Source organism: Chelmon rostratus, chromosome 13 (genome assembly GCF_017976325.1).
Source record: "Chelmon rostratus isolate fCheRos1 chromosome 13, fCheRos1.pri, whole genome shotgun sequence".
Taxonomy (NCBI): domain Eukaryota; kingdom Metazoa; phylum Chordata; class Actinopteri; order Chaetodontiformes; family Chaetodontidae; genus Chelmon; species Chelmon rostratus.
Window position 1 is genome coordinate 5878401 of NC_055670.1, and position 12584 is coordinate 5890984.

Here is a 12584-nt window from a genome sequence, read left to right on the forward strand (position 1 = left end):
GGGATTTCCTCACCATCTATAGCAAACTTTCTATCACTTACTTTCCCTCTGTATATTGAAATACTCCTTGACTTACTAGGCTTAATCTTCATACTAGCCCACTTGAGATTCTGATTGACTTTATCTAACAACCTCCTTGTACATGGCACTGTTGAAGTTAGCAGTGTCATATCATCCATATAAGCCCTAATTGGTGGAAGACGCATTCTGCCGTCTCTCTCCACCTACGACCCACTTGGAAGCCCTAATAATTACCCCCATAGCCATTGTGAAAGCTAGCGGGGACACTGTACATCCTGCCATAATACCAACCTCCAATCTTTGCCAGCCTGTTGTGAGCTCTGCGATACTTGCACACAGTCTGATGTCTTGGAAATATGCTTTCACCAAGTTAACAACTATCTCCGGCACTTTAAAGTAGTCAAAGGAACTCCAAATAAGGTTATGTGGCACTGACCCAAACGCATTAGCCAGATCTAAAAATACAACATTCAAGTCTCTTTTCTCCCTCTTAGCTGTCTGAATCTGATGCCAAATCATGCTAGTATGCTCTAAGCATCCCGCAAATCCTGGTATCCCTGCTTTTTACACTGTCGTATCTATCATACCATTCCTTTCTAAGTATTTAGCCAGCCTCTGTGCTACGATACTAAAGAAAATCTTTCCCTCAACATTTAGGAGAGAAATCATCCGAAACTGGCTAAGGTCCGATGACTCCTTCTCCTTAGGGATGAAGACACCTCCTGCCCTGCGCCATGCTCTTGGAATACTTTGTTTCTCCCAAACTATTCTCAGGTATCTCCATAGTGTCCTTAAGATGCCAGGTGCACTCTTATAGACACGGTAGGGGACTCCATTAGGCCCTGGGGCCGAAGAAGCCTTTGCACGCCTAACCACCTCCACCACTTCTCTCCACCTAGGTGGGCTCACATCCATCTCCTGCTCCACTTCCCCTAATGGTGGCATGTCAGGTGGAAGACCTATGTTCCTATTCTCCTTTGAATCTGAATACGTCGACTTCAAATACTGTTCAATCTCTGATTTCGTTGCCTTAAGTTGCCCTCCTTTTTCTTGATTAAACAAGCCTTTCACAAAATTAAAGGGGTTCCTAAAAAATGCTGACCTTGCACGTTCCTTCTTCTTTCTCTTCTCCCTAAGGTGTTCTGCCCTTCTGAGTACTGCTAACCTGCTTCTCAGTTCCTCCTGCAACACCTTAATTCCCTCCCTCTCTTCTTCTTCTGTCGCCTTCCTCCACTGCTTTCTTAACTGCCTCCTTTCCTTTACTAACTTCTCTATTTCTCTTTGCCGCCTAGACTTGCCGACCTGCACCCTCTCGCCTTTCCTTTTGACAAGCACCCCAAATCTCTCTCGACCATAGGAGTAGATCACATCTCCAATTTTATCCAATTTCTCCACTACATCTCCTCTAAGCCTGCTTAATATGACTGATAAATCTCTATCAACTGCCTCCCACTCTTTGCTATCATTAGCCCTCGGCCACCTAACTCTAGCTTTCTGCTCCATGCTTCTCTCCTTGGCTGGCCTGTTGCCCTCAACACCAACTGCATCCCCTCTCCGTACATCCTCCTCTCCAGGGATAGTGTTACTGATATCCTGCGAACTGTGGTTTTCTACCTGTCGCTGGACTTCATCCGACTGATTCGACTGACTTCTCAAGAAATACTGGTCGATGCGGCCACTCTGCCCTTCCACCGCTAAACACTTCCTCCTTCCCTGATGAGTTCTAAGGCCTCGGATTGATGTTTTTTTCTGCCAGCCACATGGGCAAACTTGAAGCTTCTTATCCTCTGCTGCACAACTTTTGCTCTCCTTAGTTGCCTTCCCTGTCACCTGAGTACTGCTACCTCTGGCCCTAAGAGATGGGTCCGTGCCCCCATCCCTCACTGAGTCATGTATCCAAGGCATAGTCATATCCGTTATCCTGTTCGTTACCATGCAATCCACCTGTGAGTCATCTTCCACCCCTGCTCTCGCTGACTCTTGGGGTATTTTCCTTATATTGGTTGTAGCTAAGTCTGGTTGTAGCAAGGTTAAGGCTTGCCACTGCTGCCATGGGTTGCTAGCCCATACCAGCACCTGTGGGGTCTTTTCCCTCCTGTCAGCTGTCTTTCCAAGCAGTCACATGGTCTTTCCCATGTTGTCAGCTGCTCTATTCACAACAGTCACTAGCCAAGCTAGTTGTGAGTTAATTTAAACACAAGATACTTGTGCTCAAAAAGAGGATTCATTCTCAGTGAAGAACCTTGGAGCTCTAATCTGCCTCTATACCTGCCAAAGAGCAGTGATTCCTAACACGTCTCTGGGGGTCATCAGGTGGAAACCTCCCTTCAACAGTGTTTCGCCTACTTAGTCCCACTACACCTCCAGGAGGTTAGGCAGTGAACTCCGGCGTCCCAGAGTCACCCCCCCTAGTGCCAGTTCACACTGCTCCTACACAATCCAAACAGCACCGCCACGTTCAACTGACCCAGAGATGCTCCAGGTAGTGGCCAGTACCGATGCTACCATTTAACTATTGCTAATGCTACTGCTAACCGCTAGGAAGAACAGAAGAAGACAATACAGTTCCGATGCTACCATTTAGCTAATGTTACGTGCTAACCGCTACCTGCTAAGAGGAACAGAAGAAGACAATAAAGCTAGATTCACCTATACTGTTAATGTTAATTGCTAGCTACCAATACTAACTGCTAAGATACTATCATACTCTCACCGCTTTAGCTATTGTTAGCTGCTACAATGCTACCACAGGCCTAGATGCCACATGTAACTGCCGATTGCCACACTACCATCATCTACCCCTGCCTCTCACCAACTGCACCAAGAAAAAGCGGGGTGGGAATACAAACCCTGGTTCGGGTAGGGGATAGAAAATAAAGAGGTAGAGTCAAAAGATGAAAGTAGGGATTGGATACAGACCCTTGTTCGGGTAGGGGGTGGAAAATTTAGAAGGTGCTGAAGGTGGAGGCCTAAACCACAGACTAGATTTAACAGCCTCTTCTAACATTTCCTTCAAGAAGCAGCCAACCCTACCATTTCCTTCAAAAAGCAAACAGAGCAGGAAAACAAACCCTAACATTTCCTTCAAGAAGCAAACAAAACAGGAAAACAACCAAAAAGATCAAAAAACAAGCCAACTCTGTGTCTTACCACGCAAACTCACCTGAACAGGCCGCATGGTCCCAAAGAGAGACTCTAGCTGGCCACACCTTATCTAAACTTCCTGGTTCTCTTCCTATTGGCAGAGCGAGAAGATGGGGCGGGGAAAGCAAAATACCGAACATACAGGGAGAGAGAGGATTATGCTGCAGAAGTGGTTGGCAAAGTTTCTCTGGTGCGTTTCTGCCAACCGAATTCAGGCTGACAGCCTCTGAAGGAGGAAGCAGACTTTTTACAAGCGTCTCTCAAGCTTAGCGGCCATAAATGTTTGATGCCCAAAACGAGATGTTGGAGTTTGCCTGAAACCAGGAGTGAACCGACGAGTCCTTTCATGACCTTGAACGTCTCACTGTATTTTCTAAATGTCATGCAAATAGAAGGGTGTGAGATTTAAATACAGGCAGTGATAATGCACATTTTGCATTTGGTGATGACTATGACTTCATGACTTCTGCGCCGTTTGCTCACCTGCCGAGCCTCCTCGCCTCACCTGCCCGCCTTACACTGATGCTCTCTGCTCCCTCTGTCACAGGGTACGTCACAGGGGCTCAGAAAAGAGAAGTCAGTCGGCTATATTTCACCGTTGGCCATTGTGCAGAGTGAAATATCACAGCGGCCGTCGGTGTTCGAGCCGTGTTTGAGTCCAGACTGCATGCCAGCATGCAGTGTGTGGACAGCAGTCTGCCATTTTCTGCCACATGCTGAGTGGCAAGCACAGTGTGTCTGTACACCCACACGTTTGCAGTGCTAGGAGGCTTTCTTTGACCGTTTAGATAAACATAAAGCTACACTAATCAACATTCTTTATATTGCTTTTTGGTCAAAGGTATTCTCAGATTGAAACAATTCACTTTTCTATCCTGCTTTTCAGTCTACGACTATCTGACTCACACCTGGCACACCTGATGTAGAAAAATAGGAGAGCAAGAAACGCATACATGATGAAATTGCCTGCAGAAGTTGACCTCTTACCTTGACTGCCACACAGCGCCCAGCCATGGCTGAACAGGCTTATGTCACTGTTTTCCTAAAGCTGCCATGGCTGGCATTTTCAGATTCAGCCTCTCAGGAGACTGTTTTCACAAAGCTCCATTTTTGAGTTTGAAAACCTCTGACCAGCGTGGGCAGAATAAACAGATTAAAAGGACAAGTTTAAATGCATTGGGGTTGGCCTGTGGACCGTCTGTCTGGCGGTGCGTCCTCTCCAGTCTCGGCCTCGCACTGAGCTTTCTGTCACACTCCTGCTGTGCCTTCCAGCTGTGCTGCCATTAGCCTGCCTTTCACTCACACCCAGCACAGAGCTTCACGTTCAGACACCTGCGGAGTCCCGGCACACGCCGCTGGGAGGTGAACTTCACGTCATGTCGGCTTTAAGAGTGTTTAAATATTCTTAACAGAAACCACCGAGCTACCTGAGAGGGTCCTGCTATTGCTGAGTCCTTTTACAGACCGCAGACACCAGGTTCTTATTGTAAATTCAGACATTTGTTTCTCTAAGTTCATAGTCACTGAGTTACAAGGTTAGGTGATACGGTCCACTACTGCAGCCATATGTATAAACTGGAAAACACTGTGTCAGAGTGGTGTTGATTCAGTACTCAAATTTTTGATGTTGTTATATTGGACTAAATTACATCGTTCAGTGTTTTTAATGTGTTGTTGACCTCCCACTTTCACACATTAGGGGAACCGATCAGAATTGGTGGCACTTTTGTGACCGCATGTTGTTTGAAAGCACCTTATTCCTGGAAAAAAAGAGTTGAATCAGTACCTCTCAGAGACAGTCATCCAAAAGCAACCTGCTTCAGAAAGGTCACATTTATATTTTCATTTTGTTGATATTCTGTCTTGATTCCTTCAGTGCCTCAGTAACTTTTTTTTAATATTTTACTCATTCAACACAACATTCAACCATTGTTTGCTGTGCATGTCGTTGTTTATTTGTGGAGGTTTAAGCTCTGAAATCTGATGCAAAACAGCAATGAAATCACAGTGAAGTCAATTTTACACTTTGCACGACTGCACATGAATGCATCATTCCAACAGAATTTAAATAAATCTGCACTTTCAGCTGCTTTTATTATTAATGCAGAAATGCATGTGCTTCATTTAAGGAAGGGGCGAGTTGTATATATGAGAATAACACTGTCAATGTGACACCTATATTCTTATTATTGAGTTATGTTTTTCACCGCTGGATTATTTTGCCTTTAATTGCTTTTTTTCTATTGTGGATCAGGATGTTTGTGGATGCAGGAATGATTTGACAGAAAGCAGAATATATTTTCTTTTTAAAATTGATCTGTTTTTTATGGAACCACAACATGTAGTATTCAAAATTTATGAAGATGAAATGATGACATGACGTGGCTGAGAGACTGCCAGACTCACTTTCTGGCTCTTTTATTGTCTCTCCTTCACCCACTCGCACACACACAGACTCACACACACACACACACACACACATGCACACACACATGCACACACACACGCACATGCACACACACACACCCTCCACAGCTGGACCAGACAGACGGATGCGTGAGCCTGCATGTCTGTAGGGTACACTGAAGGTGTCAAAAACCATGGAGCACATTATTATCACCTCTGCTGCCACCACACAGGATCCGTAAGACATTCAATCTGCAATGCACACGCACACACACACACACACGCACACACACACACACACACACACACACACACACAGATCAGTAATAAGACAGCCTGCCCAGTCTGCTAAGAAACACTTCTGCATAGTTTAAGAGGTTCTGAAGCGCCCATCAGGAGAGGATGAATGAAACGGGCTGGAACGGCAGGGAATTGGCTCAGTGATTTAAACGCTTGCCGGATGAAAAGAGAGAAAATAAAATAAATAAATGGGTCACTTCAGTCAGTGCCGATAGCCAATTTCTTATTCCCCCTCAGAAAAGCCTATCGGTTTCAGTGGGATTGTCAGAAAGAGGTTGTTCCGTGAGCAAGACAGCTGACAGAGAAGTCTCCCTGTGTGCAAAGTGCAGCTGAAGAGACAGAATACAAACTCAGAGTCTTAAAATCTGTTTGAAATCAGCAGATCTGGTGACAAGCAAAATGTGAATGAAGTAAGCTGCCTTGCTTTCGCAGAGGAGGAGCAGGAGGGAGCATGGGAAAAGAGGGAGGGTCCACCGGAAGACCCGTCAATCATCCAGCACTCCTGGGATTGAGGGAGACTCATTTCTAAGTGACAGCCACTTGTCAAAGCTTCGGATGATGCAGCCACAGCACTCTCCATCCCAGCATCCCGCTGGGGGAGGGGAGGGGAGGGGCGAGGGGGGTTTTAGCGTCAGAGAACACGTGACCTGAGCTTTCAGTGGCAACATTTGGTTTCTCATCCTGTGGCTGAAGATGTTGAAGTGGTGGATGCAGGGTTTGGTGGAGCAGCTGAGTTTAAAGACGAGGTGGGGATCTTTTTTCTGATTGTTCGTCACTCCCTCAGAGCGGACTCTCCCAGTCTGAGCTGCGTCTCTGATCTGAGCTGGTTGTGTGATGCACAGTTCAGACTCTTTTGTCTTATTTTAGGCCCGCTGGCCTACATTACATTCAAGTGTGCTGTGCAGTTATGTTTGGAATTTGTGTCGTTTATCTTGCTGCTGTTATTCTTTTCTTTGTTGTGTAAAGTGACATTTTAAAGTCTACATTTTTAAATGCACTTAACGTGGAACTTTAATGTGCTGATGTCAGTTAAGATGTAGTATTTATTTACAGTGGTTTAAGAAAACAGCTGTTTATTTCTTTAACTGTACGTTTAAGGTGTTTTACTGCTGCTGCTGTTTATTTGATTTCATTTATTCCTTGTTTGAAAGGGATAATCACAACTCCCATTTGCACTGTATTCATTTATTTGTATTATTTGATGATATGTTGGCAGATAAAGCAACACATGAATGTATTTATTTAATGTTAGGAATGTTTTTATTTTTCATTAATGTTTATCTGATTGTTTGACAAGGACAAAGCATGATACACATATTGCTCCAGATTTCATTATTTATTTGACAAGGTCATGTCTGTTTTGATTTATTTTTTGTTTTCTTCATTGTTTATTTTAAATCGCAGTAGATATAGCTGAAAACAAATTTCCTCCGTGGTCCCCGGCATGCACCACCAGTATTTGTTTCCTTGCTTATCTATAACTGTTGATGAGACGTAATTATTGTATTTAGTATAAAGGAAATCTGTGCTGTTGCTTGGAAATATGATGTTGAATAATTATCCACAGGCTGTTAAACCTCTGACTGATTCAACACACACACACACACACACACACACACACACACATACACACACACACACATACTGTAGTCAGGTCCTGGCGCGATGCGTGTAATCTGCTACTCACTCCTGACAGAGAAACAGTAATTATGTAATTGATTCAGCATCTAATTCAATCTGCGAAAGGAGGGCACGGCTTGTTTTACAGTATCAGGATACATCTGCCATTCAAGCCTCGAGTCTCTGCTGCTGTGTGTGTCTCCTGTCTAGCAGAGTGAAAAGCAGCAGCTCTTGGCAGGGCGAGCATCTCTGCGGTGGTGGTTTGTTGTTATGTTTAGAAAGAGCAGCTCATTGATTGATAAGCTTTTTTCCCTTCTTTCCTATCTCTCCTAACTTGTAGCTCAGGGCCATGTCTGACTGACTCGGTGGAAACTCCAGACAGGCTGCTGCACTGAGAGGAGACTGGAAGAGGAAGCCGGGCGCGTTGGGATCTGAGCCAATGACCTGTGCGAGGAGCGAGGCGGCAGAGAAGAAGCTTGATTAAAATGGGGTAAGTTTAGAAGATCAGACAGCACGCTGCCAGCAGCTGCAGCAACTGCTGGCTGCAACAGAAGGATTTGTTTCCAAACCTGATCTCTGCGACACGATGCTCGCTGTTAGGTAACCTCCACCCGGTCAGAGAGGAGGGGAGATGTGCCGATAGCAAAACAGACACTGACTCACATATAACACAGGGATGTACACATGCACAGACACACATGGAAACCAGCCAATCCTGTGTCTTTCAACATGTTTGTGAATTGCATTAAGATTCTGTATGTTACAAAAACAATATATAACCAAGTCATTTAATCTTAGAGCCAACAATTTTTATTCTGACAAATTTCCAGTTGTGCCAAGTGCAGGATCCGTTTTTAGAAAAAGTTTTATAAATGAGCATCAGTATCTTGAAGCATTAGGTAAATCGTTGCACTAGCGTAATGTCTTTACATTGGCTTGTGCTGAGTAATAGGCTCCTATTCAGATTCAAGAGCATTAGTGAGCTCCGGCACTGATGTTGGGTGATAAAGTCTGGCTCACAGTCGGTGTTCCAGCTCATCCCAAAGCTGTTGGATGTGGTCGAGGTCAGAGCTCTGTGCAAGTTTTTCCACACCAAATGGGGAAAACCATGTCTTTGTGGAGCTGGCTTTTTGCACAGGGCCGTTGTTATGTTGAAACAGGAGAAGGACAAACAAAAAATAAAGTTGGAAGCACGTTATTATCTAAAATTAAAAGAAAAATCAGTTCATTGGAACTAAAGGCCAAGTCTCAACCATGAAATACAGTCCGGACAAGGTAAACAACACAGGTGTCCACATACTTTTGGCCACACAATTTAAACTTTAGGGACTCAATAGTGCACAAACTGACTTGGTAAGGTGGTATTTATTTGTGTGTGTATTTAATAATGCAGTGAATTTGATCACATAAATGATTTATTTCCTCATTTTGATGGTGTCGTCTTCACACACTCTGCCATCATATATAGAGAAGCCAGCCCCTGAGCATGCTGGGACACGGTGGCTGATTTACTGTCCTGCTGGTAGGATGAGTTATTCCTCAGTTAGCTCTGGTGGCAGAGGGAGTAGAGAGAGTGCGGACCTCCAGAGAGCCTTTATACTGGCAGTAATTCAACCAGAGAAAGGCAGAGAGAGAGAGGGAGAGAGGCACAGGCATGCTGAGCGGCACACTGCCTGCTATTCAGACACACACGCTCACGCTAATTAAACCTAAATCCACATATCAGCCCTTTTTCTCCAATCAGAACTGTGCACACTCACGTATTTGTGTCTGCCAAACAGGATAGCAAGAAACCCTGTGAAGGAATGCAGAGGCCAGGCGCTCCCTCAGTTTGTCATGCCCGAGGAATTTAAGAATTTAAGATGATAAAACTGATCCTAGAAATGAATGCATGAGGCACAGCAAAGAGGAAAAGCGTATTAAAGCCATTATTTAGCCAGGCATGATAATCGTTATACACTGATCAGTTTGGACCTCACAGGGTCTTCAGCCGCACAGAGGTAATAATGGACAATAAGGGAGGGGCGATGAGATGAGTCCATGAGGCAATATGAATTTGTCAAATGTCAGGTGTTTTTTCTTCCTGTTTATGCCGTCGTAGTCATTCCTTTAGTATCTCTGATTGGATGAGCTCATTTTGTGGGGCGGTATTTTGTGCACGCCTTCATGGTCACCAGAGGACTTCAGTGATTCCCCTGATTTTTACTGGATTGCCATGAAAGTTGGAACACACATTCATGCTCCCTGTAGGATGAGCTACAATAACTATAGTGATCATCTGACTTTCACAGCGCCATCATCAGGTCTTGCTTTGCTTTATGACTATTGACATTCCTGTCAGCCTCAGCTGTGCCTTGTGCATAGCGCTAATTAGCAAATGCTAGCATGCTAACATGCTAAATTAAGATGGTATACATGTTTGACGTTACCTGATTGGCAGTAGAGTGTTAACAGTGTCATTGTGAGCATATTATTATACTTGTGCTAGCACACAGAGCTGCCACTGTAGCTTAGCATGGAAGACTCTTCGTCTGGGTGTGTGATTTGTGCATAAATGTGATGAAATAAACTGATTTTGTCAGGTGTTTGATGCACTCGATTACCCAAAAACTGACCTTTATGTTTGGATTTTGTATCCATAAACAGTTTCTCAAAAGACTTCCTAGAAAATGTGCTATATAACAATATATCCTGTAATAGAATTACATGTGCTGTGATGGAGATTTTATCCACATCACCAATCGATGATACAACAACATAGCAGGAGTGAAAATGATTCCATCACGTAACTAAATGTCCAACACGTAAAAAGAAAAGACACAATCACAACAAACAAAAACTAAATATTAATAAAGATTTTTAAATAATAGCCATCCAAATCTTGTTACAATATGATGCAACCCAATCAATAGGTTTAATTAAAGATAAACCATCTCAAAATGCCATTATTCTGCATTCTATATGAGAAGACCAACAAAACATCAGCCTGTCAGGATGGTGTATGTGGGACTGAGTCACAATAAACTACAGGGTGTGTGTTGATGATAATGAAAGAACATGTCAGCCAGTACAATGATGTGGCTCACTGATGTGTTTGTAATAGTTTTTTAGACAGCAGTGGAGCTCTATGGCTTTAGACGCAGAGACAATACTTGTCAATAAGATTAGTTCATTACTGCTTTTGGTCTTTTCTTGAGAAAGATATAAAACATCTCCAACCTTGTCCTTGATGAATGCTGTTTATAAAGAGAGAAAAGCCAGTGTTTCTGTTGACCTCCACTGAGTTCCAGTCCTCAGTGTTGAAAGGATTCACTTTAGATCAGCAGTCATGTCCTTGGTTTTTGTTTTGGAGCATCATTTAATAAGCAGCCAGCAAATAGGATAGAAGGGAAAACGCCTGTGCTTGTTATGTTGGAGGTTACTGATTAACTCCAGTCGCAGCGTTGCTTACCTCCAAGCAAGTGTGGAATGGAGATTTATCTATTAGTGCAAAGCTGCGGAGAAGCGCGGCGGCCTGTTCGTGCTTTGGCATTAGGGAGCGTTTGAGTCTAAAGATGATTTGGGTTTTATTATTCACCTAATGCATCGGGGATGAGCCCTCTGAGTCCCTGTTTCATAATCATAGTCATAATCACAGCTCTAACCCTAACTGTGATGTAGACAGAATGTGAGATAGGGATGATGGCCGTTTGGGCTGGGCGGTCGACATGCTATTTGTACTCATTACAGAGAGAGAGCTGCAGTACACCCAGCACCGTCCTGCCAGCTCTCTCGGTTTCTGGCTAATCTACAACTGCTGTCTGATAAGTCAGAAGGAAAGAGCAGAGCCAGCCGCCAGTGGACAGCCGAGCAGTTATCTTCATTACTGTCGCCTCAGCTTACAGCTTTCTCTTCGCGTCACACTCATTTCCTCTGTCTCTCTCTCATCTTTGTCTCATTTCCCAGCTCTCTCTCCTTCTTTTTCCTTCCTCCTGCACTGTCTGTCTCTCTGTATCCGTCTCTCAATCTCATGTTTTAATAGCCTGACAAGCAGGGCAATAATCCCTCCATTATTATTCTTGCTGCAGAGAAAGAAAAAAGAAAAAGCCAGCGGGGGGTAGACAGGGAGCCATTTATATCAAATGAATGTGATTATTCTGGTGAAGGAACCACGCGTCAGAGACAGTGTCTCTGTGTCCAGGGCTGTGGTTATCCAACGTAGGGGTGCATTGTGCTGCTGTCCCCATGGCTGAAGACCCCTAACAAATCTGTCACATGGCCAAAAGTCTGCACGTTAAGTCTGAACTGTGGATTCAGTGATCGAGGATTAGATCTGAGCTGCATGAGCAGGCTGATTTTAACACAGACCATCAAAGAGTCCAGTCTGATAACAGAAGGGGAAGGTGCTTTGGTTCAAATCAAGAATATTTCTGCTAATGTTTATCTATGTCACAGTATAGAAAATATACACAAAAATGCATGTAAAATAATGAAATTCATATATTTGTCAGTTTTTAGTTACGTTTGCTTGGAGAAAACTGGACATGATATCATATGACCACAATATGATAGCAGAATTTTTGTTTTTATATTTTCCATTTTAGGCTTTAGATCAGTTTTATCTCTGACTTTCAGATTCAGGATCAGATAAATTAATTGGCTAAATTAAGTAACTTCCAACCCAATAAACCTATGTTGTGCAGCCATTCTCTGTTCAGAACCCAGTTCCATATTAATTTCTGATAGGGATCATAAAGCTTCCAAACATACTTCTCTGAATCTGTATCTGCATTTTGTACATGTAGTAAAATTAATGTTGTGCATAAATTAATGCACAAATAAATGTAGAAAGTGTCTATTTGATCTACTGACGAAGCCACATTGCATCTTGGGAGCTGAAATGAAATGTTTTTCAGTGTATGTTATAGAGGTTAAGGTTTTTGGCCCTGTGTAATCCAACAGGGTGGACATCATCAAGTCACCAATAATTTTCACACTAACTATATTAACATGCCACAAAAATGTAACATTCACTACAATTAATGCAGAATTTATATTCACAGATGGCGAATTTCACAGCTCAGCCCACGCAGGCTCTAACAGCTTGCTATTCA